Consider the following 27,976-nt stretch of genomic DNA (forward strand, 5'->3'; position numbering starts at 1 on the left):
TGAAGAACCTGGTAGAAACAGGCTGTCTTTGAATTTTACTTTTTTTTTAATTATTATTTTTCATTTTTTATTTTTTTAAGACCTACAATCATTTTCACGTTAGTATATTTTGTCTGGAAGATATTCAACAAGGCTTCTTGAGCTTACTTCTATTATCCCTTCAGCTAATATAGCAGGTGTCTTCTCATCAAGTAAAGGTAGGTTTCCTAATGATGCTACTAGAAATTGTGTGTGTTGAATTAAAGAAGATTAAGTTATTTTATTTGGAAACAAAGATAAATGAAAGTAGCTTTTTCTGAATATAAAGCTGGTAGCATAAAAGATGTTCTACTATCACTAAAGTAAAATTTCATAAAGCAAAAGCAAAGAAAAGGCCTAAGAAAAGGCTTAATTCAGGGAAAGTGCTCTTCAATTTTATGAAAACTTTACCTGAGGAAGGAACATAGGAAATGGTAAGACACAGAATAAGAATTAAAGCTCCCTGGTTAATAAGAGGACTGTGATACCTAAACTAGGATCAAACTGTTTTAGTTATACTTCCACTAAAGAAAAGACAGAATATGAGGGTTAGAAGGCAGCAATGTAGCTTAATTATGAACAATAAAAGAAGAAGAAAGACTGAGCTAGATGTTTGATTGTAAAAGATGGAAGAAGTTTAAGCGATTCCTCGAGCTGTTATGATGTGGTACCAAAAATTTTAAAAATAATTTCTTAGAAGCAGTTTCTGATGGTAAGAACTGAATAAGGGAGTACTTAAAAAGCAAGCAAACAACACACAACTGTGTACCTGCAATTTGCCTGCCTAAGGTAACTGACACCTTAATAGTTCCAAAGGAGTTGAAGTTGAACTTGTGGTACCAATAACAGATTTGTTTTAATTCCTAGTAAAGAAAGACATACCACATTACAAGAACTGAGAAGAGAGGATTTTAACTTTCAGAAATGTTATGATCTTTGACAATCTTTGCTTCATATACTACTGGGAGGAAGAACAGGGCCAATAGACATGTAGGTGATGAATAAGAGTCCTATGAAATAAACACTATTCTAGCAAAGCTTACTGAAACTCGCTGATGTTCTTTTTTTTTTTTTTTCATTTAATTTTTTTTCAGAATAACAGATGCACTTATTTAATAAGCTGAGAGATTTCATAAGAATTTGTTGAAAAGTCTTGCTGAATACAAGTAAAGTTAAAAGAGCTGGCTGCACTACAGTTGGATGCTGGTTAAATGTTAGGCTGTATTTTCTTTCAGATTTTTATAAATTAAGATTGATTTGAAAGATGGTTATGACTTTATATTACCATTTGAAGGGCTGTCTACGAAGGGCATTGACAAACAGCACCACTGTAAAAAGGAAAGAGAATCCTGCATTACCACAAGAATCTGTACTAAGGTTTATTCTTTAACTTCCTTAATGATCTCAGAAAGACAGTAACAGAGGTACTAATTTTCATAAATGATGTTGAAATGGCAGGAGCAGCCATTACTTGTGAGGAGCAGAGATGTAATAGAAAAGGAAATCTAGAAGAATTAGATTTGTGAATAGAAAGTAATCAGATCATGTTCAATAACAACAACAACAAAAAAATTACAAGGTAAAAATTACTATACTCATGATAAATGCCTTAAAGTTAAGAAGAGACCTAAAACTGTTACTTGAATAAGATAGTAATTTAGGGTGAGAGAGAGCTAGATGCCATTTAATGGAGTATCAAAAAAAAAAAAAAAAAAAAAAAAAAAAGAGCGCAGCAAATTTGGCCTCTTTATGCATGTCTTTTGGATCAGGAAGCCAGGAGGTAACATCCTTATAAAATAACTGATTCAAAGTCCACTGAAGCAAATGGAAGGACTCCAACCGCTGTCAATAGGCTTGGATCAGGCCCTAGGCATGTCTGTGTGAAGTCACTTGGAACATTGCATTCCCTTTTTAGGCACAACCATTACCACAAAGACACTGAGAAACTAAAGGGGGGCCAGAAAACTCTACTACCACAAGCATAGGGACTGGAAAGACTGAATTCAGGGTGAATTCATTTAAATCAGAACACAGGAAGCTTGGACTTCTTCAAATGAATACTGTCTTGTTATGTATTTGTACTTTATTTTCCTTAAAGAAAAGTTTATTCTTTCCAGTAAGTGAGCAGTACAACATGCTGATAAATACAATATTTTTTTAAAGCTCTCTTAAATTTATAGTTGTTTTATTTAACTGACTACAATGTAACTGACTACAATTAAAGCACTTTTATAAGTGTTTTCAATTTAGAACTGATTATCCTCAACGTAGAAGTGGGAGAATTGTTTTTTTCTGGATACAATGTCTGAGATTTAATAAATAGTTATTCTTTTCCTCTAATTTCATTCTATTCCACTGGTTGCTATTCATAAGAGAAATGTTCCTGCTTCTTAAAAGTTGCAATCAGTTTCTCAGCTTTGAAAAATGTAGCTAATGACCAGAACCTGTTGGAGAAACTGAAATAAAGAAAGTATTGTCTCTGGATCGATAGGCATGGCTACTCTTGAAAGTTGGGTTAGCTTTCCAACAAATTCTGGCTTTATGTATATGGATACTGACTTCCAGTAATATTGTAAGTTGTTCTGGTATTTCTCTTCCACATGTGTAGAATCTTGTTTTAAAAGATCTTGAGTTTAGTCTGTTTTGAAAACTTCATTTGTGAGAGCAAAGTTATGATGAAAAGGGATAATATAGCTGAAAAAAAAAAAAAAAAAAAAAGGATGGATGGTATAAGAGGTAGTGTTAACTCAGGACAGACTTTCTCTGCGTTATCCCTGCCTATTTCCCCCAAACCAAAAAAAAAGATGTTGGAAAACTTTGACAAGACTCTGAAAAGCACAGGAATGTCTTGAGTTAAAGCTGAAAAAGTAAGCAACTCTTTCCTACTCTTCACGTTTCTATATACACACATTACTTGACAAAATACTCAGATTTTAGTACCTATAATTAATGTTTATCTAATCATAAGGATAGATTTAATCAAATGAACAAGATGTAAAATGAGCCACTGACTGAAAATTATGACTAGAAATATATATTTCTATTGGAACCCTTAAGCTTTTTCTTATTATCACAAGAGTGGGATAAATAGAGGCTTTCAGATCATTTGGCTCAGCGGTTCATATCTTGCTTAAGGTGGCCTTCACCACACTTACTTTTTAGGTGCCTAAGCCTTTGGGATGTCTATCTTCAGGATGCAGAATTGATTTCTCCTGTCTGTTTCTCTGTATTAACTTCAGAAGGAATCCAGATGACTAATTTAGCTGGGGAGAGCTAAAATTTGATCATAAACTCTCTCATTTGTGAGACAAATCCCACACAATTAGTCTGGTTAGACCTCTTTAGTTTGTGCTTGTGATTCATGTGTCCAGAGGATCTTCCATGCAAGTACAGGAAGACTAATGAATTTGGATATTTATCTTTCATTGTCTTCTAAAATAAGGTGTGTTGAGCTTAGATTCAAGATGGGTGTCTTTCTATTTCTAACTCAAATAATATTTATGGTCTTTGTTATGCAGAAATTAGCCCATCTATACAAAACAGCTTGTTCTGATCTTAGAATTGTATTATGAATACAACTGAAAGAAACACAGTTTTATGTAATTCCTTTATTTAGGTTAGAGAAAAATAAAAGTAGGTAGTAGTCTACTGTGCAGAATCTCCAATTTTTTATTTTTTAACTTTTAACTAGTTTTCAGTACATGTTGCAAAGAATGTGGATGCTAAATATATCTAATCCCTTACCTTTGTGCTGCTAAAGTAAGATATAATCTGGAGAAAGGAAAAAAAAAAATCAAGTTACTCGAGTACATTGATTGAAGCAGTCCGTAGCCTTGTACTTCTCTCTATCATGGAAAACAAAGAATTCATATATTTATAGATGATCTCTTGCAGTTTTTGTTGTTATGCCACCTGTTCTCAATCAGTTGTGCCACAAGTCCATTTAAAATGAGTGTATGCAGCAGGTAAAATATACATCCATCCATCCCAGGGAATCTCACTTCAGCACAGTCTGCATATTCAGGAATTATTTCCAAATGATTACAATATTGTTGGTGTTTTATTTGACAATAAAAGTAAATAGAATTCTGATGTAGACACAAAGCTTATTCAGACATTGTCTTGTGTCCTGGCTCCTCAAGCATGAGAAGTGGAATTTATCTTGTATCTACGTAATTAGCTCTTCACAAGGGTGTGAAATTTGCTCAGAAGCTGCTGAGGACTTGAGCCAGGTTTTGTGAATCAGTTTGCTGTCTGATGACCTCCAAAATAAATAAATAAATAAATAAAAGAGAGAGAGATTAAAAGCTTTTATCCCATGAAACCATGGCCACCATTCTATAGTCCTTAGAGGTATTGGATGAAATTCTCAGCATTACATAGAGCCTTGTGCAGACATTTATTGCCAAGAGAAACATGCAAGGTGTCTGAGAATGAGGTTTTCTTCTTTATTACCATCTTACTTTGTTGTAAACAGTACATTTAAGTGTCAGTAACTATATAAATTTTATTTCAATTCATATTAGACTGTAGAGATAGCTGGTTTCATCTTGGACCCCCAGCATATCTTGTCAGAATGGGATGTGGCTACATAGGCTGTAGTCTTTTCCAAAACTATTCAACATTTGGATCCTTGTGCTTCAGAGTATTAACCAGATTACAGGTCATAATCTGTAAAAGCTCCCCTGCCTCTGCCCTGCTTGACTCCATTCCAGATGAAATCTCTTCAAACAAATCCTGGATCACGATACTGCTTTGTGAGTCTACAGCCAAAAACAAGAGAGCAGAAAGGAAGAGAGGGAGGAGAATGTGTGTGTGGGGGGAAAATGTATATATACAAAGAGATATTTGTTTCAAGGGTAAAGGGGTAAAGTCCTTAATTAATGAAGTCCTTCATTTATCATTTCTGGAATTTAAAAGTATCAGTTCTTGTAAGAGAGGCCAATTATGATATTTAGGGTGAAGTAATTCATCTGAGTGAGCTCTCTTCCATTTGAAACTTCTTAATTTCTTATGCCCTCTTCTGTAGATTTACAATGTGAGTACACCTAGGCATGCATCTGTTAGTTATGGCAATTTAGAGCAATTACTTAATTAGCTATGGCATACGGTTTTGTTTCACATTGAGGGTATTTTCTTCTAAGAAGAAAAAAGAAAGCCTATATGCAGACAATACGCATGAGCATAATTAATTTAATTTGCCACTTTGTGTTAGGCCATTTGGTGTTTACCATTCAAGGCAGATAGGGGTCCAACTGCCTGTTGCTAAATCCTTCATGAAATTAATTCTAACTTAACTGCTTCCATTCATAACAAAGACAATACCAAATGCACAAGGCAGGGAAGGCTACACTTTCAGTAAGTGAAATTGTTTAAGTAAAATGTAATTGTAGACTTATCTACAGTATGACTCCTCATGCTATATGAATACACAGACTCATCCTTTCAAAGAGGTGAAATTAGACAAAATTCCATTACAAAATGGAAGGAACTTTGGTAGGATGGAGAAAGCGAGCTGTTTTTCCATAATTATTTGGGATTTTTGTGAAACAAAGATAAAGACCTCCTCATTTTAAGTAAATAAAAATTGTCATTTGTCTTACCATTCAAAGAAACGGAAGGAAAAAGAAAGGAGTTAGTGATTTTTGTCTGTGCTTCTCTATGTAAAAATAAGTGCTTAACACTAAACCCAATGAAACGTTCAGTGAATATGTAAACAATGCAGATGTTGGTCTTGCTTTAAGATATTATGTTTAAGTAAGTCACACTGATTATCCTTTGGTTGCTCTTGAGTGTTTGAAGTCGCTTTGGAGTACAGGACTAAAGTGCCTGAGTCAGCTGGTAACCTTCAAAATTACAGGGAAAAAAAAAATAGGGTTGATCTGAAACTAAATAAACTTTCCATTACTCATCTAGGGAGAAATAATGTCTGTTTTTAGATACAATTTTCACATGAACAACGGCTCAAGATTTGTGAACTAATCCAGCAATATTTCCACTGCTCTTGATTTCTTTCACTGTTTTATGTATTCGAGTGTGACAGCACAAATAATTCCCTTAATATAACAAGGTATCTCAGCAGGGTCACAGATACAACATCTGGCTTTTGTGTCATTGTGATGTTCAGTTTAGAGATCTTAGTAAGGAAACTTGAGCATTCTTGGTCTTTGTTGTTGTGGTTTTGTTTGCTTCCTTGTTTTTTTTGTTGTTGTTTGTTTGTTTGTTTTGGTTTTTTTTATGCACCACAGGAGATATTTTGCAGGATGAAGTACAGTTGTTTTCCATGTAAAGCTTAACTCTAGGTTTTTAGATTTCCCAAATATTTCAGGAATTCTCTTTATGGTTTAACAATGGTGATTTCTAGAAGATCGTTTTGGAAATGATTTTTTCCAGCTGCTGAAAAATATGCTGTCTTGCTACTCTGTACCTAGAACAGTGATTTTCAGCACCTTCTAGGAAATGAGTCCTGAGAGTTAGAATAACCAATTTTAGTAGGGCAGCACTGGAGGAAAACATGGACTTGAGAGTGCATACTAGAAAAATTATTTCTCTGTGTGATATATGTAATGCTATTCCCTCAGTTTCCATTTGTGGCCATCAAATTGAATAGGTTTGCATTATGTCCCTGAATAGCAAGTCTTACTCTTTAATATCAAGGGGGCTGGTATTGACAGTAATAACATTAGTAGCACGGCAGAAGGGTTTATAGGGGAAAAATGCATATTGATGCTAAATAAAATAAAATGTTTCTACCAGACCTTGTAAACTGCTTTACGGACTTAATGTACTAAGAAAGATCTTGTACATGAGATACAATGGTCAGAGTTTTAATGATCTGCTGATACGTTTTCTATTGTCTTGCAATAAATACTGCAGAAGTTTACGTATCTAGCACTGTTTGGTTTGATGCCCCTCCTTCCTCCTCTTCCCCTCTTCCCCCCCCCAAAAAAAAACACCCCAATATTGTATTATACATAAAGGAAGGTAGCTAAAATGTCATTGGTATTCAAAGTGAGAACATTAGAATGTGTCTAGACAGAAGAAGAAAGGAAAAACAAGATATTTCTCTGATCTCTTGTATGAAGAAAGTTTGAGGGAAGTGGGCTTGTTCAGCTTCAAAAAGAAAAGGTTCTGGGGAGACTTTTGTGGCCTTCCAGTACTTGAAGGGAGCATATAAAAGGAGGAGGAACCTCCTGAGGGTAAGGATGTTGTGGATGATCCCATCCTGGAGGCATTCAAGACCAGGCTGGATGTGGCTCTGGGTAGCCTGGTCTAGTGGTTGGTGACCCTGCACATAGCAGGGGGGTTGAAACTAGATGATCATTGTGACCCTTTTCAACCCAGGCCATTCTATGATACTTACTGTTTCTACTAAACAATTATCTCTGGAAACTGAGAAGAAAAAACACAACAATTAGAAAAACAGAAAGACAGACTGGTGAGGAAGCTTTCTAGTTCTCTGGGCTGGCAGGGGCCATGGAGGGCCACCCACAAGGGTACAGTTCCTTACCTCTTTAAACACTGCCTGGCTTCACCTGACGTGATCTATGAGGCTGTAGAGTGGCCACATTGCAGGTGCCTTTCATGTGCACTTCAAATTCTTTTTCTTTGGAGATATTCTAACTAACAGGATTTCCCACTTTGAAAAAGAAGACTCTTTCAAATGATGACAGAACCTCTCAAAAGCACAGCAAAAATTTATGAAAAAGAAAAAGATTAAACCAAAACAGTAGTTTGGCACAGCAATAAAAGGTGACTGTAAATAAGAGCAATTTATTTTCACCTTTATTGAACAGACTTGATTTTTCACTTCAGTATTGCTGAAATGCATTTTTTTCATGTAATGTATACTTACACAACAAATTATGGGACAGAATAAATGTGTTTGTAGGAGTCCTTGCATCCTTATCATTTGCATTTTGAACTGCCCATGTGGATTTTACACAAATTGTATGGCTTGTTGCCAACACATTCAGTTACAGCACAAAATGTTTTCAAGTTCAAAGCTTGTGTGATTGTTCACCTCATTCCTATGTTTTATTCTCACTTCCGTTTTATTACTGGAAGATGTTTCCCTTGTATAAATAAAATCCTTAATAACTTTTAAAATGTGAGAGCCATAAATGGAAAAAAAGGAAAAAAGAGGCCAATATATGCAGATAAAAAGATGCCAGCTTTGTGCAGCTGTTATATTCAGCTTATTTTACACAGTCAGTGTATGAGCATCCAGAAAGAAAGTTCTATTAAGCCATCCATAGCAATGTTATTGCTCTGTTAACGACTTTGCCTCCCACCCCCAGAGCACATATATGCCCCATTGCCAGGATGGGCCTATGGGGCCCTGGGGCTTCAATGAGAAGTCTCCAGTTGCAAGACCACAGCCTTTGTGCTAGCAGCCCCTGACAGACTAAATATATATATTTTAAAAATATGGGTCAAGTTACCTGAGTATGTTCTACTTGCATATACTATCAGTGGTCATCTTTCTTTTGTAGGTTTCCTGGTATTAAATTATTCCCTTTCTTAGCAAAGCTTTTTAAAAATAAATAAATATATAAATAAAACATGACAGAGCTGCTTTTTCCTTCTGAACAGTCAGGATCTCACTCGAGTAATAATTGGGGAGGGGGAGTCCAAATCTAGCTTTGAATTTCTTGATTGCATTCTCCTGCAGGTTACAGAGCTTTTGCTTTTTTATATACATGCATAGTTCTAATAAGGGCTGGTAACAAATTCCTCTTGAAAAATACTTTTAGATATCCTGAAAGTGTCTATAAATAATGCACATTATTATGTGAAATAGAAGGAGTATCTCTGTAGGATCTAGAAATTCTCTGGGTTTTCTGATTTTCGTAATTTATTCAGAAATATGCCCAGAACTTCACTGTGTGCCATAACCTATGGCATCAGTGATGATTTACAAAGATTAAGGATCATGTCTGAGTACTCTCAGTTCTCTTGTGTTGCACACTTTTTCCCTTTTTTATACCTCTGCTCATTATGTCCAAGAAGCACCTACCTCACAGGCATTTGTACACACCACAGATTGCTGGACCCATATGGTCTGAGAGATTGCATTAGGATACCTTTTTCTTACAGAGTATATTTCATCTCACTTGAAGTAGTGACACAGTACAAATACAAATCAATAGATCATGGTACACAACAGTTTGAGTTACATTCTAAGAACAGAGTGCTGTGATGTCTTTAGGCATGCAGTCAATGGACAGGTTCTGTCACTGGACCACTGATGTCATGATTGGAATTCACTGCTCAACCACATCCAGAGTTTTTGCTGAGCTCTTAATATATTTATATGGTTGTTTGTATTTTATGTATTATTTGTATCACAGATTGTGAGTCTTTTTGTCTTAGAAAAAAATTAATAAAAGAATTAGTGTGAGAAAATGGACATAAAAATTTTCTATTGCAAATGGAAAGTTTGCATTTCAGAAAGGGCTCCAACATTGTGTCTGTACAGCATTTAAAATTTTTTTGCATTTAATTCAGTATAAACATCTTAATTGTTTAGGAAAAAAAGATTATTCTAGAGTTACTCCAAGCATAAGGAAATGGTCTAGATTATTTATTGTAATAATCCTGCCCTTTTTACTCTTTAGTGAAGTGAAATCCTTTGGAAGATGTTCTGTGAGGTACATGCTCAATTATTTCCATTTTTGTGTTTTTGATGACTGTGTCAGGTTATGCATGGGCTCAAGTTATTGTGCTGAATCAGACACTATGAGTATGCTGGAAACAAAAGGCTCCCTGAAATTTGGAACTAGCAATTTAAATTACATAGGAAAAGGAAAGGGGAAATGCAGGTGAAAACCACTGAAACAGAAGCTTTTCAGTAAGAGCTGGAAAAGGGAAAGTTGGAGAGAAAGATTTTATCTGAAAATTGCGATATGTCTGCAAAATAAAGAATTTGGTGGTAGAAAAATGAGTTGGTATGGGAGAGAAATGCAGGAATGAGTGGTGAAAATCTACACGTAACATGGGAGAGGCTTAAAAGAGAAGATCTGAATGTACCCTTCTTCTTCTTTCCTTACTTCCTCCCCTCTTTCCCATATGGATTTTTACATGCGTGTCTTTGAGAAGAAATCTTGGCCCAGGAAACTGAAATAGAGCTGAAGCTTCCAGACTTCAGCCCAGCCACTTGCTGGGCTGGGAGGAAGGTGGCACAACTCAAGTGTGGGTGGCCAGGGTCACATTTACTATTGAAGGATACCCTCCTGGGCTGTGGCTGCCACTCCAGGAGAGCATTAGTCTCCTGAAGGACCAGCCAGCTTTGTGGGGATGGCTCAGATACCCTGGGGCAACTTAGGGTCCTTTAAGACCTTTAAAAGCATGATAAGGCATGCGAATTTCACTCTAAATTCACTCCTCATGTATTATCCAGAATATAGGAGCAGCTGACACTCATTTCAATGAATGGTCAAAAGCTGTTTGCAATGAATAATCATGTGTTTGTGCTCAAAAGTCGTAAGTTGGAAAATGTACTGCTAAATTTTTTTTTTTTTTTTTTTCACCATGTCTACATAGTAAAATTTAGCAGATCTACATGCACTGGTATATTCAGCACAATTTAATGCATCTTCTATGAATATTAAACATGCTCCTTACATCCAATATCTCCAATTTCAACTTAAAGAAATTAAAAGGTTTCAAAAGTGAAGAATGTCCCTCTTTGCTAACCATAAGAAGATATTCAGAGCTGAGGACAATCACAGAAATTTTCAAGCTAGCAGATTGTATGGATCAGTGTCAAATGTTAAACCAGGTTGTATAGACAGAGAGCTATAGTCCACACACTGGGGTGTTATTAAATTTCTGGAAAGTAATGAACTGACGCTAGAAGTGAAAAGGAAAAAAGGCAGTAATGTGGAACGGCCCCTTATTCAGGAAACTTTGAAAATGTGCAGCCATAATAGCTGTGGTGAAGTTCCTTTAAATGAGACCTTGGTATGCTGTGGAATAAAGTCAAAATAGGAGATTGTGGCATTCCAAGTCATACTGAATAAATGCATACATTGGGCCAAACTGTGGTCTTATTCACAAGGGAACATTTTTTCTCCCTTTTCAATTAAAAAAAAAAAAAGTGCCGAGAACACTTTAAGATACAGGGCACAAATGTGTAATTATTCTTGGCTAACATGGTAGCTGTTGATCATTTAATGAAACCATAATTACCATATAATGGCAGGGTATTTATATGACAGATTACTACATTATTACAGGGTAAGTGCATGATTATTTCTGTCCTCAAAATCAGAATAAAAAACACATGGAAGTGGAAAAATAAGTTGAAAAAACGGGAGGAAAAATTTGAATTTCCCAATGCTATTCCCATATTGTTACTCCATCCCCACCTCAATCATACACTGATGGCAATGGCCACCGGCATTCATACTGAAGCCAAATCTCTGCAGGGAATTCATGCCATAGTACAACAGATCATAAAGCTCTTTGCCAAATGGCTACAGCTCTAGGCTTCATTGTACTTGTAGTTAAGCTGATTCAATAGCAATTTGGTCACTATTCTCTTGTCTTCAGAAAGCACTGTACTGCTGCTTGCTCAGAGATCTTGATGGATATAAAAATCTACTCTAAGAGTTACTTAACTCCCATCTATGTCTTTAATAGGGAACAGTGATAGCTAATGTGGATTTCAGAGCAGTAAGTTTTGATTGGGTAAGGATGTTGAATTCAACAGGATTACCTATGAGTTGAGTAGTGTTTACATGGTTTGATTTCAGCTAACACTGTTGGTGCTCATCACGATGCAGAAATTTGCTTGCTTAGTGAAGTTGGAATTTAAGTGTGAGGAAAAAAAAAAATATTTCTTGAATGGGCAAAAATACTTGGACAAGTCATGATTTTTGAAAGTTACATGGACTTTTATATCCCAAATACAGTCCATCTTAAGGTTTTCAAACCAGATGGCATCTTTCTGCAGAGAAAGCAAGCTGGCTGTGTAGCCAGCTGATGTCAAATACCCAGCTTCAGCAGGGAAGTTAAAAGAGCTCTGCCATCATCTGTTTCACCTGAAATTTTCCTCCAAATCTTCACTGTGCTATTCACTTGTTGAAAGAACCAGGCTAGCAGTCCCTGTTTTCAAAAAACATTTTGAGAGCCAATACTGTAAGCTGCAAGTCATTCTAAGTACAAGAGCTTAACTCTGAATAACAACTTCTGAATTTGGCAGGCTTTTTGACTCTGGTTTTCCTAGATTGTTCTCCAAGAAGCAGTGTTGTTGCAGCTATTGTCATTCTTTTTTGTTTGTTTTTGTGTTTGTTTTTTTTTTCAGGGATGAGAAATGATCTCAGGTAAAATCTACAACCTTTGAGCCTTGTTTATCAGGGCTTATCCTATGTGTCTGTATACAACTGTGAGAGAAATACAAGTTGCAAGAGAGAAGAATGTGAAGGTGCTAAGGAATCACTCTGTATAACTTCACATACAAGGCAGCTGTAATTGCCCTACACTTGTAAATATCTCCAATAATAAAGCAGGTTTTGCTCTCAATGATCAGTGATTGCACATACAGATAATTTGCTGCTGCTGGGTTATATTTTTTTCTTATGGAGAAAGAACCAAAACAAAACAACACACCAGAGATGTGCTTAAGAAAGCAGTGCACTCATGATGCTGGTGAGAACTGTGTTGTGTTGGAGTCTGACTGTGCTCTGCCTGCAATTTCAGCATGTCCCATAGAGTACTCATTCACAAAGAGCAAAAGTCTGTTCTTCTGAGTTCTTCATATAGCTTCTTATTGTAAAGTTAAATGTATAGTGAAATGTATCTAGACTATGAGTTATTTTAATGTTTGCAAATTAAGCATAGTCTTCTCTTAAAAGACTCTTAAAAGACTTCCAGTGGAAATAAACAGAAGCTAAGGCATTCAACATCAGAGTAGGAAAAATCCTACTTTTTTTTCCAGGAATAGAGTACTATCAGTTTTTCCATTAGAAAAGTAATTTCTCAGGTTTTTCTTTACATTTTTAACATGCCACCAGGATATAAGGAAATCTTTGGTCTCTTGCCTCCCCATCCTTCTCCCAAATGTTCATTTTAAAACAGTCTTCAAGTAATTAAGTTATGTGCTATTCTGCAAATCCTTTACAGCTATTACAATATAGTTATCAAGAATTCCATCCATCTGGCACAAAAATTTCACTGACTTCAACAGAACATGGTAGAACTTCAAGCAAGTCCCATGAGGAGGGACTTTGAAATAAAGTTCAAAATATTTCATGATTACTTCTTACAAGAGTGTTCTGTTTTATTTTCCTAGTGACCCATAGCTATTCTTATCTTTCCTTTTTCTCTATCATCCATTTCTAAGCAAAGGTCATATATTTGTAACTTTATTTTCAGATTCTCCTGGCAAAAAATCAGAGATGCGGGAAACTTTCTCTCAGCCTCAAATAAGTCAACTGCCAGAGTTTCAAATTCTGGCAAACCAACTTCTCCAAGGCCTCGTAAAAATTCTAGGCTGTTATCTCCATATGCCTGATAGACTTTTTTTGTGATCATAATTAAAACCGTCTGTCCTTTCTCTGTGACTTCAGGAGAATGGCAATGAGTCGCAAGCTCTGAAAAAGCTAGAAGAACAGAGGCTGGAGTTATCAGCTCAGAGTCACTTAATCTGCTATATTTCATCTACATACCTGTAGATGCAAGGCACTGCCATCTGCCTCTTAAGTCAGGTGACTTCGACACGAGTCCACCAGGGCAGAAGGCAACTTCACAGTAAGCATCAAGAGACAGAGTCTGGGGTTTGGATGGAACCAAAAAAACATGAAAAATAAACTAATTTAGGTTAGTTTAATTTTTGTTCCTCTTTTATGATCTGTTAGACCTTCTCTGTTTTCAGTGATATCCGAATAAGGGTTTTTTGTTTGTTTGTTTTTTATAAATAAGAATATATGAAAAGTAGAATGACGTATGCAGAAGGCACAGAAATAATACTGAAAGCATTCTCAGTTTTATTTTAGGGAGAAATACTTAACCTTCAAAATATAATTTTGGAAACTAATTTACTATGATATTTTATTCTGTAGTATTTGTGGCTCTGCTCTTATTTTTCACACCTTGATATCCACTCTCCAAATGTTGTTGATTTCCTGACATTTTTGAGCAATCTTTACTTTCAAGGCTTTCTTGCTACTTAAAGAAAGTGCGTTCACCAAGCAGGTTACTTTTCAGCTCCTCTAGTTCTGATATCCTGCTCTTGTAAAATAAGAATGCGTTTTGGCAACAAATTGGTCTGATGTTAGAAGAGGAGATGCTGGGAGTTCTAAATTTAATGACAGCCCTAACAAGCTAATAGTGTTCCTGAGGTTTGTCTTCATAGGCAATCTGATGCTCAGGGAAGCGAAATGACTTTTTGTTGTTGTGCTTGGAAGTTCAGTTCCTCCCTGATATTATCAATTATCATCATCAACTTTGGCTCCCAAATTTTGGGGAGAAGTTGAATATCGTGTTAGGATGACAGCATATGCCTGAAGCTTCAATATGCTTGCTGCCTCCCGAGACTCGACCTTGGCCCTCACAGGAGTTCAGAGGACCAAGCATCTCTGAAGGTCTGAATTTTGGGTGGTATTGTTTCTTGTTTTCAAAAGGAGTTTGGTATTTAGGACTCTCTGAGGTCCTGGATCTAACTCTGTACAGGTCCTGCTTTTTAAATGGAATAAGGTTTGGTTTCAGAGACTGGATCCCTATCAGGGTCTGCAGTGCTGCCCTAACAAAGGAGAGCATATATCTACAATGAAAGAAATACTTTAAAAAGAACAAATACATTCCTGGTACCATTTCCTTATAATCAACATAAGAGATGAAATTAGAAGCAACCTTGTTAGGTCAAGTGTTTTAATAAATATATTTCTTCAACAGATAGTAATATTAAAAGGTTCTCTTATCATATTTAGTTTGATTTCATGGTAACATGTACAACTATTAATATAAACAGCCTTATCGTTCAATTTTCTATTGAGCATTCCTTTTGTAGTTTTATTTTCTCGTTAGTTTCCTGCTTTATCATTCAGAAGGTTTGCACTGTATTCTTGCACATATTTGGTTTGGTGCCCAGAAATGTATTATTTTAACAGGGCTAGTTCACTTAAAGTTATTACTTTACAGGGGTTCTACAACGCATACATAACTATGCGTATGTCCTTCTACAATGAACATTGTGGTAAAGTTACTACTAAGAATCTTGTTTTTTAGAGTTGATCATATCTGCTATATTAAGTTACAATTATTTGATCAATCCAGCCTCTATTTTTTATTTATTTATTTATTTTAAAGAAAGGAGTTCTTAATTGTCAAAATATAATTCTTATTCTTTCTTCAGTAATGTTGGTCCTTCAGAAGCTATCAGGATTGTCAATCATCCTTTCTATTATCATAGCTGTTCTTATGCAGAATTCTTTCAGTCAAAACCAGTAACCCAGTGTTCAGTGACTTACACGTGGATTGACTGTGATGCTCTCTCAAAATCAAAATTGATTTCAATATGTATTTTTATATGTATTTCTGTTTACTTGTGGGTTCTTTGAGAATATGTCCAAATATACAATAGAGTTCTTGTTTTGTTTAAAGACTTTAATAAAGTTCTGAACTATCAATTTTCTGTTGAAGAGAATCTAGATGAATTTGCAAGATAAACAAATCTTTAAAAGTAATGTAATTTCTTTGAAACTTTTCTATGAAGCTCTATCACAAGGCAGCCTCAAGGCTCAAAAAAGTACATAAAAAATTAAAAAATCTGCACAACTTCTGATGAGAGTTGAATCTGACAAACTTTTGCAAAGAATTGGCATTGAAAGATGGGGTGTTGGTGTGAATGGTGTAACTGAGTATTGCACTAATGTAGCTGGTCAGGTGCCAGTGTTTTCAAGCTGACCTGAATATCATGTAATGTGCTAGTATGACTTCAAAGTTACATAAATATCTTCTGTACTGAGATACCTGATTTGCTTCCTGCAGCTAAGGCAAAATGAGAAAATTCATCTATTACGCTTGAAGGAGACAGGGCATTTAAATATTTTGCTTCTTTTTTTCTCATCATTGCCCACCTGCAGCTTTGGAGGATAGGTTTGAGGCTGCTTAAACTAATCTGCATCAGCTGACTTGGATTCTTATGTCATTTGTTGGCTGGGTTTCAGGTATTTTTTTTTATTTTTTCTTACCCTATACAGAGACTAAGTTGGTTTTATGCCTTGTCCTGGTGTTGATGGGATATTCGTTACCTGTGCTTTCTACTTTAGTAGTTCCATGATTACATAGTTCTGAGCTGCGAAGACACGCATGACCCTAAGGAACTAAGTATTCAATTAAATTTGGAAATGTTGTGCTTATGTCTTAAAACATAAAATTTTACACTATTATTGGAAAATGGACCCAGAGTACAGGAAGTATCTTAGAGATATGGGAAGAAAAAAATAAATCTGCACACCATTTTCACAATCTGTAGCCAGAATGAAGAGTTTACATACTCCACATACCTAATTCAAGTTTGTGTACAGTATTTCCTGCTGATGCTTTTTCTACTGTAATATAATGGTATTGTTGAAAGTTTGTGGAATGACAACATTCATGAAGTGGTAAAGGGAGGAACCTGCACAAAGTAGAGTACGATCAAGCCGTGCATCTGATGTTTTTATTCAAGTTCTTCTAGCCATTTAAGAAGTCAGTAGTGTTTAGATTTAAATTTTTAAAAAGTTGAAGATTGTTTTTGCTAGTAAGCATCTTAATTTATTCTCCCTTGGTCTAATGTTACAAATCTTGTTTTGTCTGAGTATTTCAGTGAAGTGGAGATACTATTACTCAGATTGCAGACTATTCTTCTGGCTTGGGAGAGAAGGGCAGAAGACTGGTTGTGTAAGGTGGATGTGCTGATGGTATTTTCTTCTGTTGCAAGAGACACTGGACTCCATCAGTGTGATTCTCATAGCTATGCAGAAAAAGTGAAAGCCTGTAGTTAAATGAGCATAAAATGTGTTATCTTAATTCTTATGTCTCTCTTGAAAATATGCTGTAGTATTATGTAACCTGTGCTGTTAGCTGATAATGTACTGTACATTTTTCCTGAAAATCTAATGGCAACATGTGTTTACAGTTATCCACTAGTATCAATTACACTGTGTTTATTATATACTCTATGAAAGTGATAATGCATAGCTCTCATACTTAACAAAGCTTTTATTTTCTGCAAAACAGGGCTGTATTGGACTTAATTTCACTGTGAGGATAACTTTCAGTAGACACTTTCTTTAGGGTTCAGTAGCCTTCTATCAAAAATGAATCTTCAAAACTTCAATGAGAACCATAATATATATGATGATAATGATAATATTAGCCCATTGATTTCAACAAAACACTACTAAAAGGAAGTTATTCTTAACTTCAGTGCTCAGTTTTAGTAGCAGTAGGCTACTGATTCCACTATCATGCTGCCAACAACAAATACTCAAACACTTCACAAAGATAAAAATAAATTCTCAACGTACTTTAATGAAAATTATTTCTTGTTGTTTACTAATTTTAGAAGATCAGTACCAAATATTGTCGCATGAGAGGGGTATTAGGAAGAAGCATCATGTTTTTGTGTTTACTTTTTGTAAGTATGTTTACTTTTTGTAAGTATCTTTCAAAATATTTTTTTTTCTGAGGAGGAAGGGACAGTGAATAAAGCTTATAATAATATTTTAAGAATCAAAAGGATCAGCAATCCTTCTTGCTCCCTATAAAAAGCATGTGAAAAGTCTAATATAACTGTGTTTTTGGGTTTTTTTGATTTTTTTTTTTTTTTTGTGTTGTTGTTGTTGTTTTAGTGCTTTGTTTTACTTATTTGGCTTTTCTTTTTTTTTTTTTTTTCCTCTGCTTGAAGAAACCACCAAATTCTTCCAAGAAGTTTGACTGACATTGTGGATAATTGAGGAGGACAATCATGCCTGCTTGCTCTCTTGAAACAGAATACCAGTCTGTCATTACTCATGTTCATGACTGAATAAGGTGTGTTGCACTTCTAAACACTACTCTCTACTGTAACGTTATTCTTATTCTTCTTGGATTCCAAGAGGATAAGTATAGTCTGAGCTTTTTTTTTTCCGTTCAGATCCCTGGCTTGGTATCTGTTCAAGATGTACATGCACCCTTGGTTATTTGCATACTGCAATTAGCTGTATCTGTGCTCTTCAGAGTTTGTAATTTACTTAGATTTTTGTTATAGAAACTGATTTAACTTGAAATCTATCCCTCTAGATGCAAGACAATTTTGCCATTTTCCTTCAGAAGCCAGACAATTTATAGATGAGCTCAGACCAAATAAATCAGAGAAGATATATTTATAGGTCTAATATACCATATATATTAATATGTATTTTTAATCACTCTCAGACTGTCACCCTGCAGAAATAATTAGCTTCAAGCATGGCATACACATCTGCTGTCTGAGCAGATACTATTGCTTGTAGGATGCTTCAGAACAGACAGCATTTGGAATAGTCACTGCCACTCCTTGCCTCAGTGATGAGGTGAGCCTCTTTTATTTCCCTACACTAATTCACCTCAATGGCTGTGTAACTATAATTATCCTTAGACTGAGCAATTTCTCCTCAAGAGAACATTTACAGTAATTCTGAACAAAGAAATATAGATTCACTTTCACATTAACTTTGTGCTTCACAGAGAAAAAAGGCACTGATTCATTTTCTGCTCCTTAGCTACTTTTCTCCCAGCATAAAACCTCAGGAAACCCTCAGCCTAGCTTTCTGGAGTGGTGGGGAAGGACTACATCTCAGTGGTCTCAGGTTGACTAGATTTCTAACTATTCATGTATGCATACAGGTGGTTTGACTACTAAATACACTGATCCTTGGATGATTCTATGCGAAGTTACCATGAGATTCAAGTTGAATTCTCATTTCTCTACAATTTTGATGGTGTGCGACTCTAGGCCCATTTTGAAAAGTTAGAGGTACTTTTATCCTCCTACAGCATCATAACAAAACATGTGGAATTATATGTGTGTGATAAAATGAACAATATCATAATTCAGATACCAGGACTTAAAAGGAAAAAAATGATTTGCAATGTCTAGCATCAATTGTTAAAATAGTTTTGAAGATCTTAATCTCTTGAAAATCTCTCAAATTATTTTAGATTATTCCTTCTCATGGCCTCTCCCACACATAATAATCAAATGCAAATAAAATTGATCTTAGTAGAAATAATAAAGTTCCATAATAAATATATTCTGAAAGCTAAGAAAGTTATTTCTGCTTAAGTGGAATAATTCTTGTTCCTATCTTCAAATACAAAAACAAAATACAAATACAAATACAAAAACACCGAAGTACATGTTTTTAGTCCATAACTTAGTTCAAGAAAATGTTAATTTTTTTTCTACTTCAGGTGTCTGATATGTCGGCTTTAATCATTTTATTAATTTAAAACTTCTTTTTGCATAATGTGTCTTCTCTATTATGCAGTTCTTCACCCTTGTACTCCTCTATAAGCTCAAAACAGTTCAGTAAAACTCATTACAATCAAGAGTCCAACAGTAATAAATTATAGTATATCCCAGAAAAATCTAGTTGCTGTACTTTGTTGGCATATATTGAAAGACAAGATGCACAGAAAATAAGGTAATGAATTGAAAACGTAGAGAATACAATGGACTGTGAAACATTCAAGACAGATTTTTAACTTTTTAATTAATTCAGTGGTTACATCTGAATACTGGATGAACTGCTGCTATCCTGTCTCACCAAAAGATTCATGGTTAGTTTTACCTTATGACAGCTTTAGTCAAGTTAAACGAAGTTGGTTTTACTTTTATATTTTTAATGCTGAAACTTCCCATGAAACTACAGGCTTTGAAACAAAATAATTATTTCCACAAAATTGTTGCAAAAATTGAAAATTAAGGAGAAAATTATTATTACGCGTTTCAATTAAAAATAACTTCTCTCACTCTACAGATACTGTTGCCATTATTATAACATCTTTTTGTATAAACTCATATATTCTCTTTTTCCAAACTAAAAAGGCAAAATCTACATTAAGTGAAAAAAACCTGGAAAACCTGTAGGAGGTTTTCCCCGCAGTGCAAGATGCTTATCAAGAGAAACAATAATTTGAAGAAGTTCTCTTGCTTTTTCTTCTGTATAAGGTTCACTAGAACAGAGAAGAAACGGATGATAACCTTAGCAAGTAGCAACTTTCATTTACCAATCTTGTCAAGAGACAAGATGTAAAGTGTAAAAATAAAATAAAAGGAGACTTCACTGGATGTAAAAAAAAAAAAAAAAAAGCGTAACCGTTTTAGGACAAAAACAAGAAATGTAGAATAAAATCTATTCAATTAATGTTGAACAAAGAAGTTATAATCTTCTTACACAGGTCGATATCCACCCATATTATACACACTGTAATTAAATCTACATGGCTTTAAATCTGTAATCAGAGAATAATGGCTAAATTCTATAACATTTAAAAAAGAATATACTAATGAACAGGCAGAGACACGACTTACTTCCTTCAGTGTCCAGAAAATCTTCATCCACTATGTTGCTAATGCCTAAGAGGTTATAAAAATAAGATAATGTGATCCAGCAGCGACAGTGAAAATAATAATAATAAAAAATTAAGTAGCTTTTGGGGGAGTAATTCTAGTGAATAAAGTGAGGTTAATGACTTTATTTAGGCAAAAACTACCATCCAGTCTGGATTTGATGAAGTACATAGTAAAATATTCTTTGAAATTGTGACAAGACTTATGACAAAGTGTAAAAGTAATTAAAGGAAATAATAATAATAATAATAAAAAAGATACACATGCAAAAGCTGCTAACATCTAAAAGTCAATGTGTTTTGGATTTGGAGCAATTTGTCTCCAGACAGTGAGCTACCTGACCTGGGGAAATGGGCTGGAATTATTTCAGATCATTAGATAATTTTATTTATTTATTTATTTATTTATTGTCAAAATGAAAATACAAGGAATTCTGAAGAGTGAAAAGTAAGGATACTTGGTTAAGTGCTGCCTGTCGTGTTTGTTCTTCTCAGTGGTTAATATGATATGGAAAGCAATGACTGAAGCACAAATAATGTGGATGGAGGAGTAACTCTGGAGTGAATAAAGCTCTCTCTTTAACGTTTCTGATAAACCATGAAAACTACATAACAGTTTGTTTCTTTTTAACCCAAGAGAAGCCTGACATTGAAAAAGTAAGATTTGAGACTTTTAAATGTTGAAAGTGTCCTGTGAGTGTGCTCAACACTTTCTTGATTGCGAAAAGAAGGCAAGGAAGATTTTGGACAATCAGCTTAACAGTGAGAATTGAAACTGGATAATAACAAATTGCTATAAATACAGCTATCTTTAAATAGTAAATAAGAATGGGTACCCTCTTAGAGATTTCTGTTACTAGACGAAGATACACTTTCAGAGGCTAATCTGAATTCAAGTCTTTGATACATGTATTTGTCTAGAAGTTTTAATTCTTGTTGGAAAAACACTAAGATCAATGTTCATAGTATTTATTTATGACTCTCATCTGTGCTTGAAGTTTCAGAAGCTGTTTTGAGGCCCAGACTTACATGGCTGCCCACCTGGGACTATGCTGTGTTGTGCAGGAACACAATACACTGTTGTCTTCAGTGAATTGAAAGAAATAATGCTGTTGCTATAAACAAAAACCATAGAAAATGTGGAGAAGCATGGATGTGAGGACCTAGCACAGTTTTAAACTGCCCTAACAGAACTGTTGTTATGCTGTTGATATTGGTACTGGTTGGGACTTCCAACCTGGCCAGCAGGAAGGAAACACATGCTCAGTCTCATGAATTTTCATGTAGTGTGTTCACTGCTGCAGGAATCACCAGTGCACTGTTGGTATCAAGAAGAAGAGACTATAGTAGGCTTGTCTGAAAATGTTCTGAGTAAAAGCCTCTGTGCTTTTTTTTTTTTTTTTTTTTTTTTTTTTTTTTGTCCTGTATGTATAAATAATTTGGATTTGTTCATCAAAAAGGAGTTATAAGAGACAGCATATTTGGTTTCTGTTTCTTCTGAATTAGTATGGAATGACTGCTTAGTGAGAAGGACAAGACTCCTCTAAGCACAGTCCACAATTACAGAATGGTTGAAGCTGGCAGGAACCTCTGGCTCTGCCTGTTCTAAGACAGGGCACCCAGAGCATGTGGGCCAAGAGTCAAAAACCTTAAGCTGCCACTTCTTGCTTCACTTCCGGGAAACACTGCTGCTTCTGCAACTTATTTTGGTTTAGGAACACTGACACAGCCTGAAAAGAAAGATAAATAACTGAAAGGGGATAGTGTTGCCTACTCCTGGGTCCTTTGTAAGTTTTGCTTTGTTTTACAGACAAGTGGGACCAAAGGGAATTAGCAACTGAAACTCTTAATGTGGTGAGGGCACAGGATAAGATGCTGGTGTTTCTCAGAGATTTTTTTTTTTTTTTTTTTAAAAAAAAGACTACATGATTTATTTTTCTACTTTCTTGAATTAAGCTTCTTATCAAACTGTCTGGTATCAATCAGCTTTCTGTGGATGTGCAAGCAGCACAGTTTAGTTGTGGTCTCGTCTCCATGACCCCAATTTGATGCTAATGAAAGCAGATTACTCTACTTTGGAAACCTAACACTGATCTTGAAGATGAGGGTAATGGAAACACAGGCACTAAAACTGCCTGGAGGATCATCACAGGTTGCCGAACTCACAGATTCTTCACTCTGCAAAAGCAGAATCTGGAAGCACTCGCTGCCCATCTATCTCTTGATCTTCTGCTGGTGCTGCCAGAAAACCTGGGTGAGATCAACACTGCAGGAAACTTCTGGTGCTAAGAGAGAATTAATTAACCAAACTCTGGGACAAAGCAAAGGATGCAAGTGACTCTAATACTGGTGTTCTAGCCTTGGAAAATGAGCGGTTCTTCATCATAATGACAGTGAGTCAGAAGTGCTCTTTTGCTTTCACATAGAGAGGGAATTAGGATAGTTGATGACTGAAAAAAAAAAAAGATCCTCCTTCCTGAAACAGCTTTGGTGGTCAAAACAGAGCCTAGGTGCATACCTCTGGGCAAGTGAGCAATGTATCAGTCTTTCTCCACTGTGGACTCACCATCCTCATAAGGCTCTCAGCTGCCAGTACCAATGAGGGAGATGCTAAGATTCGCCTCAAACCTTGGCTGTATTTTCCCAGTGGCAGTGCAGCGTGCTAATCGCTGAGCCATTGGGATAGCCCTGTAGGGCATTCTTCTAATAGTTTTTCTAGTTCTTCCACTGATGTCCTTATACATCTTTTATGATTTCGATAGTGATGCTACTTTCCCCAGGCACTTTCCTTCTATCTTACTCTCCGCTTGCTTTTCTTTTGAATATAGGGGGAGGGAACTACCTTAATCTTGCCCTTCATTGCAGTGCAACCTTTCAGAAAAGTCGTTTCCTTCATCTGCTCTTCCCACCCTGAGTACACATCAAGGAATTCTAAAGATGGGAAATATTTGAGCTCTTTCTATTTAAGTTTTGATGGTCTTTTTTCCTGACTTCACGTTCTATTTAGAGGTTTTTCTTCTATATTGATGAACAGCCAGTTCTTTTCAATTTAGAATTAAACTCTAAATATTTTCTTCAAACTGTACTCATTGCCTTTACAAAGGAATGAAAACAAAATGCAGCATCTGACAACATCTGAAGGAGAAAATCTTGTTACCTTATGGAGTTTTAGAAAGAAACTGTATTTTTTTTAACTGTGGCTCTTCTCTGATATGCACTGCTGATAAATAGTAAAAACAAATTCCTTCCTAACTATATATTTCTCTCATATTATACATAGATAAATTCCTATGGGAATAACTTAAGCAGTATAACCTGAGATATGAGGTAGCTGATGTATATGAAGTATTAATATGAAAAATATTTTTACTTATGTATGTTATAAAGCTCTTGGAATATTGCCAGCAATTAAGGTATCGGTCAGTTAAAGAGATGCCTTATCCCTGCTCTGCCAGTAGCTTTTTTTTCCCTGCAGGTCCATCTTCCTTTGTTTTCCTCTTCTCTTTTATTCTCACTTCTCATCTCCCATTCACTATTATGCAAGGTCCTTTTGAGGAGCTTCCTTTCCTTCCATTCCCACTAACGATACATATTGGTAGCAGCAACTGAAGCAACAGTCAGTGGGCACTTGTAGAGGTGGCATGATGTAAAATAATATTTTTCAAATATTTAATACTCCGAAGATGTGGACTTTATCTACACTTAATGGGTGGGGAGGCTGATTACTCATTCATAGCTACGCCACTTGTGAATGATGAGGTCACCCCTATCTCAGGAAGATAAATGCCATATCCTGTTATGACATATTCCTTTTGTATAAAATTAGTTCAATTTTCTCACTACTGAGGAATCAGTATAGCTGAGGAAAAAAGTCACTTCAAGATAAAGGCATTTTTCTACTGTAATTCATTATATATCCTATTTTCATTTTATTTTATTTCTGTTCTGTTTTGTTCTATCTTATCCTGTTCTATGTATAGTATTTTACTCTCTACCTAAATGATATCTGACTAAAGTGAAGCAAAAATTAGATGATACAATGAAGCTTTGTAGCATTCTCTCTCATACCTGTCACAGGCTCCTTCCAACAGCAGATAATGAAAATTCAAAGTCAAACCATTTAACTTTAAGTAAATGGAAATGAATTTCCAGAGAAGAGAGATTTTTTCACCTGTGAAAAAAAGGAACAGCAGTATACTGACAATGTGAATCAAGACATAATATATAATTTTGATAGATAGGTATATGTAAAGCATAAATATTATATGTGATTATATTACACACTGTCATGTGTTTTTAATTTTTATCTTTATATGTTTTTGCCTAAGACAGGAAGATCTAGACTGTGTTGTATGAAACAGCAGTACTGTATCAGAACATTTCTTAGATCAATCAATACTAAAGCAACTTGCAGAATATCTTACAATGGTATAAGGTATTTAGACAAAAAGTATGTCACTCAGACACCAGAACCTGTCAATAATCAGAGCAAAATGAGAAATAAATTCAATTAAAAATACGAGGCTGAATTCTCAGCTCTTTCACACAGGCATGCTGCACCGAATTCATTTTAATCCATCACACGGTGTTGTAGCACTGGTGAAACGCGTGGTGAATTGGGCCCACGCAATTTAATAAGGTGCAGAGAAGAAGCTTGATGATGGATATTTTCTTCAGTGTATAAAATAAGACATGTCTCAGAAATTCTGTGTTTTACTGTTGTGATTAATTTGGGTACAGAAGATACTAACAATCAAAATGGACTTTTCTGCAGATGAGATAATATTTTTCATTTAGTATCTTTTTAGAGTGATGAGAAAAAATGTGCTTATGTATTCTGCAGACATTTGCAAACCTACCTTGGAATCCTGCTAGTCTCACAGCATACAAAACTATCTGTTGGTAGTTCCACTGACTCAATGGGTCTACTTGTGTGAGCAAAGTTACCCACACTGCCTTTTCAGTTGTGTTAACACTTAAATTCAGATACTAATCAATAGTTACCAAAGATCTCAAACAGACAGAGAGAGGGAGAGAGTGAGTCTGGTTCTACTCCCATGGATGAAAACTGGTGACTTTCAGGACTAAATGGGCTTAACTAAAGGCTCTCTGTCCGAGCTGTCCCTTTGAAACATGAATTCCTGCCTGGAGTTGCCACTGTAGAGCAGAGAGTGACAGTCAATGGATGGGGACCTGGACATGATTACATCCACTCTACTGCCCGGACATACACTGATGGAATGATCATTTGGAAAATGTCTACTCCCCACATTTACATTCCTTTCAGCGTTGTTCCATAGCCAATTAGAGTGGTAGCCCAGCCTATATTCATGCCAGTCTTGTACTATATTGTAAGAAAAAGGAAAGGAGCAGCTCAGAAGTCTTTAATTATTCCTCCAGCCATTTATTGACCTGCTCTCTAAAGGCCATCTACGGGCCTTCATCTGCATGCAAAATTCCTATTGACATCACTGGGAGGGCCACAGGCAGATGGAAGGTACTTTGTAAACCTCACATTTTAAAGATGTTGTAAGAGAAAGGCGAAGAACTTGCAGTTCTTGAAAAGAAGTGAACAGCTTTATCTAATATAGCTCTTTAAACATGGAATTCAAATAACGTTTTTTCCTAGCGAGCAACGTTCCCTCTCTTCTCTGTGAACAGCCTAACCCACACGTTTCTGTAAAGTCTTCATATTTAACACTCAAACAATTGGTGTCCCTATAGTATAAACAGGATAGATAATGAATATAAGTGGGATAGAAAATTAATCCTACTTGCAAGGAAAGAGAGTCATAATTCACTTAGGCTTCTCAGCTCTTACGTTATGAGGTCTTCAGCTAACTCATGGGATCCATTCCACATCCCACAGATGCTCATTATGAATTCTTTTTATGTGCAACATGTGGGGACTAACCAGTTTCATATCTCCTGGTATTAGCTGCAATCCAAAGCATTTTGTATTAAAACAGAATGCAAACACAGATGCTATTTAATACAAAGAATTTGAATGCAGTCTCTGTTTTAACATCAAGTTAGTGCGTCTTAATTTGGTTCGGAGCAGAAATGCAAAGAAAAGTCAAGATGAGAGGATACCGTTAGATGAGGAGCCAAGCTGAGATTCCAGGAGGCACACATGGGAAAAAGAGAGATGGGGCCAGGTGACAGCTCTAATTTATGGAAGCGGAGGATAAGGTGCCCTCAGGGCGGTGGGGCCTCTGCAGCACCGCGCGCGTCCCGTCCCATGCCGGAGCGCTGTGAGCCGCTCTTCCCCGGCCTACAGCCGGCAGCGGGCTGATGCGGTGCAAGGTGCACTGCCGCGCGCCTGGCTCGCAATGTCCCCTCGCTGCTCAGCAAAGTGCACGGCAACGCACTTTTCGCTCCGGCACGCAGCAGAACGGAGCTACAGGTCCGTGGTTCGGGAGCGCCCCGACGCCCCGGGAGATCCACTGGGACCCTCCTGCGGGAAGGGCCCTCATGTCGCCCTTCCCTCGCCCCCGGGGCGCGCTGCGGGCTCGCAGTTCCCGGCTGGGGTGCCCCCCTACCAGGGCCCGGGAGGAGAGCGCGGGCGGGGAGGCGGCGGCTCAAAGGCGCCGAGCCCGCTCTTCCCGCGGGGCGGCCGGGGAGGAGGCGTGGGGCTCGGCGCGGTGAGTGCCGCCTGCGGAGGGTTTTGCGCGGTGTGATCGGTGCGCTCACGCACGGCGCACACCTTACAAGTTTGAGCGGCAATAACATTGCTGCACACTAGGAGGGGAGGAGAGTCAGCTCCCTATAATAGGAACAAACTCCGCCGTCGCACAAAAGCGGCGCGTTTTCTCGCTCGAGAAAATCGTCCCTTCAGAGAGAAAGAGGAGTGGGGGTGGGGAGGGGGGGAAGAGGGGGAAGCAAAAGCAAAAGCAAGTTACCAAGAGCGAGAACTCGCGCAGCAACCATCCGCCGCTCTTCCTCCTCTCCTCAGGACCGGAGCGGGGCTCTCCCCCTCCCCCCTGGCGCGGGCCCAGCCGCGCTCCGCCGCCTTTCTTATTACTTCATTGAGCCCGAGCGATCCTCCAAGAGTCGCGTTTTGGGGAGGGGGGAAGTTGGGGGGGGAGGGGGAGGTGGAGGGACGAGGAGGAGGGAAAAAGGCAACATTCGCTGCTCATCATTTCCACCGCACCGCCAAAGTAACTGCGCCCCCCTCTCCTCCCGTTCCTCAGTCTGGATTTTCTCTGTATCCACAGCCGCCGTGCTGTTAGCCGTAGCTTTTTCTTTCTTTTTTTAATTTAGGATTTTTTTTATTTTATTTTATTTTTTTTTTAGCTCTGCTCCCCTGCCCCCAACCCCTTCGCAGCCCGGCATCGTCCCCCCTCACCCCGCGCCCCCCCAGCCCCTTTCCATT

The 27,976-nt window shown here is 36.8% G+C and overlaps 2 long non-coding RNA genes across 3 annotated transcripts; one reads left to right on the plus strand and one right to left on the minus strand.

The window, feature by feature from the left end:
- LOC125695476 (uncharacterized) lies at nucleotides 1–21,942 on the plus strand. The gene is made up of 3 exons (XR_007377961.1): nucleotides 1–197; nucleotides 17,915–18,039; nucleotides 21,600–21,942. It is a non-coding gene; the product is annotated as an uncharacterized LOC125695476 (long non-coding RNA).
- Nucleotides 15,391–27,645, minus strand: LOC125695475 (uncharacterized). Of its 2 annotated transcripts, none has more exons than XR_007377960.1 (4): nucleotides 27,504–27,645; nucleotides 24,670–24,772; nucleotides 20,564–20,608; nucleotides 15,391–16,999 (listed from the first exon to the last, which is right to left on the minus strand). It is a non-coding gene; the product is annotated as an uncharacterized LOC125695475 (long non-coding RNA). The 2 variants fall into 2 exon arrangements; XR_007377959.1 differs by lacking the exon at nucleotides 15,391–16,999 and adding an exon at nucleotides 19,772–20,205.
- Nucleotides 27,646–27,976: the final 331 nt, after the last annotated feature.

This window comes from Lagopus muta, chromosome 6 (assembly GCF_023343835.1).
Source record: "Lagopus muta isolate bLagMut1 chromosome 6, bLagMut1 primary, whole genome shotgun sequence".
Classification (NCBI taxonomy): domain Eukaryota; kingdom Metazoa; phylum Chordata; class Aves; order Galliformes; family Phasianidae; genus Lagopus; species Lagopus muta.